Here is a 5,641-nt window from a genome sequence, read left to right on the forward strand (position 1 = left end):
TTTAGTTATTTGTGAAATATATTAAACAAGAATTTGATAATTAAAGCTAATTTTTAAGTATTTTTATAAAGGTAAAATAAAAAAAAATTTTTTTTATAGAAAATACAAAAAAAGAGGCCTTAATTTTCGTTAAGACAAGTGTAAATATTTAGGTAATATTAGTGTTAGAAATTAATGTCATTTTTTATATATGAAATAATAGTTAAATAAGTAAATAATAAATAAATAATAATAATAATAATAATAATAATAATAGTAAAAAAAGTATTAGAAAAAATGTAAATCATAGTAATAAATTTTCCAACTCACTGTATTGCTCGATAATTATTATTTACTGTTATTATTATTATTAATTAGTAAGATGAATTTATCATACTGCACTTGATGGTTTTTTTTAAATGCAAAGTCATAATAAAGTTGACTTTGTTTCGCTATTATTTGCATGTTATTTGTAATTTTAATTAATTATTAAATATCTTAAAATTCAAAACATTAAACAATTAATTTTTCAATTCTGTGTTGTACAATTTTATATACACAAATTCTACCAGAATAAAAAAATTTTTTATTTAAAATTTAAATGCAAAAAAAAATAAATCGTAATTATAAATAAAACATACTTTAGTTTTTCAATTTATTAAAATTTATTTGCAGTACAAAATAGACACTACCGGTCAATTAATTTAAATTAGTATAACTTAAGGATAGAATTAATTTTTTTTTAGTATTTCAATGGAATATTTTTTTTATAAAGTATACTTAATAAATTGTTTAAATAAAATAAAATTATTAATTCAAACAGAGTTTTATAATATTGATTATTTAAAACTAAATATCTCAAGTAATAATTGTAAATTATTTAAATTTAAACAATATAAACATTTACTGAAAGCGAAATATTCTTTCAAAATATTTTCACGTCATGTAGGTACAGTAGGGTGGCCCAAAAAAACCGACTATTTTTATTTTGAGTTTCGAGTGAAAAAATGTTAGTTTTTGATGTTTCAAAAGCCCTCTCCAAAGGACAGCTCAAAAAAAAATTTTTAAGAGGTCGCTCCAAATTTTTTTAAATTTTAAAAATCGAATTTTTTTTTTTTTTACTTTTTTTTCGTTACGGTATAATTTTATAGACCGAAAAAAAAAGTTTCTGAAAGTTTCGGTTCAAAATTTAAATTTTGAAAGGTCGCTCATCATTTTTTTTTTTTCTTTAATTAATTATTATTTAGAGTCGGTTTTGACTGCTGTGGTCATACCTATCGCCGACTTTAACTATTGGGAGTGGTACATTGGGGTCTTTTTGGTTTGTGAAAATCTTAATCTACGCGGTACGGGTCGAATTTGAACCAAGCTGGTTTCTAAGACCAGCTTGGAATTCGAACCCACGTCTGGCCGGTGAGTTATTGAAATCTTGTTAAAAATTTGTAGTTGATTAAATAAAATTATTAAATTGAAACAAAATTATCTTTTCTATGTTGTGCTTGATTTTTAGTTCATCTCGTGGTGTATTTTTTATCGATTATTGTACTAAATAAAAAAAAAAAATGCATAGAATTTTAATTTGATTATTAAAAGGTCGCTCGAAAAAATCTGAAGTAATGCATTAATAAATTAAAAAAAATAATGAGCGACCTTTCAAAATTTGAATTTTTAACTGAAACTTTCAGAAACTTTTTTTTTTTTTAATTGAATTTATTGATTTATGCCAAAGCCTTCACTGGCCAGATGGCAAAAGAAAAATATACATTTTGTGAATACAATACATTTTTAAATTTTTAATTTAAACATAATAGTTAGAACTTATATATAATTATACATAATAACATATTAGTAAAGGTAATATTGCTTATATGCTAATTTTGAAGAAACTGTTTAAGTGAAAATTAGAACTAATAGATTACAATATTTATGATTATGATTTTAAAGATTTTAATTTTAATAATTTTAGTGATTTAATAAATTTTACTGATTTTAATAATTTTAGAGATTTAACTGAAAATTTAGTAAGGATTTAGATGTCTAAATTAAAAAAGTAATCATAAAGCTTATTTTTAAAAATTTCTATACTGGGAGCATTTATCATATCGATTGGTAAATCTTCCCAAAGACGAATGCAAGTAACTACAAATGATAACTCATAATTAGCTGTCGTAAATTTAGGTAACTTGAAATTTACATAATTCTTTTTTGCTGCAAGTTTTACAGAATGTAGAGTCAATATCTTCAATAAATAGTTCTCGTAAGTAGCTAGGTTTACCTATATTCAACAATTTATAAAAATAACATGCTAAGTAGTACATTCGGCGGCTTTTTACTGATAGCCATCCAAACTCTCGTCTATATGGTGTAATATGTTCATCCTTTTTCAAATTATAAATAAAACGAATCGCTGTATTTAATGAACGTTGTAATTTGCAATTCTCATCAGCAGTACAACTAGTTAATACTATAGAACAATAGTCAATAAGTGGTAATATAGTTGCTGAGACTAATAACCTCCTAATGTCTTTAGTATAGATGTTTTTTCTTATTTTTAAACTATATAACGCTGAATTAATTTTATTTACAGCCTTTGATAAATGCAAACTCCAAGATAAGTTATTTATAATATGAAGATCTAAGCACTTAGTTGACTCTACGTAAGGAAGTGGGAATCCGTCAATAAAAATTGGTGGAATACCATTTGCTTGTAACTTTTTCAGCTTAGTACTTGAGCCAAGTATCATTGTTTTAGTTTTGCATAGATTCAATTGCAAGCCATTCTCTCTTGTTCAATCAGCAACAGCCTGAGCATCAATCGTAATTTGTCTAATAATTGAAACTTATTTTTTTTTGGTCTATAAAATTATACCGTTACGAGAAAAAAAATTAAAAAAACAAAAATTCGATTTTTGAAAATTTTTGAAATTTAAAAAAATTTGCACCAACCTCTTAAGATTTTTTTTTGAGCTGTCCTTTGGAGAGGGCTTTTAGAACATCAAAAATTAACATTTTGTCACTCGAGACTTAAAAAAAAAATAGTCGGTTTTTTTGGGTCACCCTAAAGTACAGTACAGTCAGAATAACAATTATAAATTTCCAGGTTTTATATATAGCCTTTTATGTCTTGAGATAACTAATCAACTACCGCTGAACATTAGTTATACTCCAACTAATTACTAGACTCATGTGATTATGGATAAGACTCTTGGGCTCTGTCACGAGCATATGGTACGCTTATATGTTGTGCCTGTAAATATACAAACAGTAATTGGCATGTAGGCCACGATAGTGTTGAATTCAATTCAGTATTCGAATCACTGATACATCACTCTGTAGTCCGGAATGTAAATTTAATTTTATTTAATTTAAAAAATCTTTTAACAGGGTTGTTATGTGTTTTCTTCTTTATATTATAAAGGAGGATTTATTTTTATTATTAGAATCATTAATATAATTAAATCAACAATAAAATGAATCATTACATAATTATAACATAAAGAAGAGTTTTAATAAAATTTAATTTTATTAAAATTTTTAAAATTCTACATTCACAATAATTGTAAGTAAAATTTAAATAGAATAATTTTATTGAAATTTTGAATTTCATTTTATAAAATTCATTCCTTAGTTTTCTGATAATTAAAAAATTAGAAAAATATGTTATTCTTTAATGAAAATTAAGTTAGCCTACGCCTGCAAATTTTTAGAATTTTTTTTATTAAAAAAGTTATTACAAAAAAAATTTTTTTTTTAAATTTCATTTGTAAAAAACTTGAAAAACTTTATAGTTTTGTCCTTATGGGCAATTTTTAAAAAATATTATTTAGCTCTAATTTAGTAATTAAAAAAGAACTTAAAAAATTATCAATTTTGGCTAACTTTAGTATTATTATTCTTTTATCAATTTTTATGTGAAACATAATTTTACAAAAACAAGCTTATGCTACTTTACTTGCTTACAGGTAAATAAAGTAATTCCAGTTATCAAGTCGTCAAGGCAAAAAAGATAAAATGATTAATTATATTCATATTATCTTTATTAATTTTTGTTATTATTTGCAAAAATATTTCTCATTAGTAACAATACAATTACTTAAGAGTATCAGTCTAAATTAAAAAAATTTCGGTTTTAGTGTTATTATTGACAAATATTTTTACTTGTGAATAATAAAATTTTTAATTTAAAAATAATTATTTTAAATAGTTTTTTCATGAAATTTTTTAAAATTAAAAAAAAAAGTATTTATCAATGAAAAATCCTAAAAACTTAAATTAGCTGACAACTGTCAATTTTTTTAATTCTTATAAAAAATTAATTACATAAAAAAAATTCTAAAAATTTTCACTTATAGTTTTTAAATATGAAATTTTTTTTATAAAATTACAAAAAAATTTCTGTCAACTTTAGTATCATTAGTGAGTTAATTGAAAATGAAAAATTATATTAAATCTAGTGTAAAATTGTACACATTCGCTCCCAAAAAAACAGGATTAACACCAGAGGTGGCAATTTTAAGAACTTTACTTCTAATAAATGACATATAATTATCCACAAATCCACACGGACTAATGTAAATTCTTCTTGGGAAGTTATGCAGTGATTTAAAGAAGAATTAAGTGATGAATTAAATGTAATTAAATATACGATTTTTCATTATTCTATATCGCTTGTAAAATACAACTTTATCATGAAAATTAAGCCGACATCTAAAAATTTTTAGAATTTTTTTTTATACAAAAATTATTACAAAAAAATAAAATTTAACTTTTAAAAAAATTGAAAAACTTTTGAAAATGCAATTTTTAAAAAATATTTTTCAATTTTAATTTAATAAATGAGAACAAAAAATCAAAAACTTCGGCTAACTTTAGTATTATAATTTAAACTGAAATATAATGTCACTTTTTGAAGTTAGAATCTCTTGCTTGAATCTATTTGCTGAAATTCAGTCAAAAACGTTGTAATTATAAAATTTATTTAGCCAATTAAAAACCTGATAGTCAATAAAATCTAATGGAAAATTATAATAATAAAGTTAGCCGACTTTTCTAATTTTTTTATTTTTTTTATTGATTAAATTGGAACAAAAAAATATTTTTTAAAAATTGCACTTAAAGTTTTTCAAATTTTTTACAAATTGAATTTTTTTATTTTTTTTTTTTAATAATTTTTTCAATTAAAAAAATATTAAAATTTTTAATAAGAAAAATTATAAAAATTTTGAGATGTCGGCTAACTTGATTTTCCTTGAGAAATTAATAAAAATTAAATTAGCCAATTGAAAATTTTTATAATTTTTTTTATTGAAAAAATTATTACAAACAAATTGAAAAAAAAAAATTTTACATGTAGAAGAGTTGAAAAATCATACATGCAATATTCTTAAAGTATTTTTTTACTTGTAATTTAATTGTTGAACGGCTAATTTTAGTTTCATAGAAAATTGATAATAAAAATTCTGTAATTTGTCATAAATATAAATTTTCATGTATGAACTTTAATTTGTGTACTTACATGACTAATTTTTCCAGGTTATTACTTGTCAATATAAAAATGCATTTAATTACAAATGCTTATCTTTGTTTGTTCCCAATCTTCGATCATGCTCGATAAAACTAAAAAAAGAAAATTAATCAAATGATCTATGATAAGGAATTAAGT

Source organism: Cotesia glomerata, linkage group LG6 (genome assembly GCF_020080835.1).
Source record: "Cotesia glomerata isolate CgM1 linkage group LG6, MPM_Cglom_v2.3, whole genome shotgun sequence".
Taxonomy (NCBI): Eukaryota; Metazoa; Arthropoda; class Insecta; order Hymenoptera; family Braconidae; genus Cotesia; species Cotesia glomerata.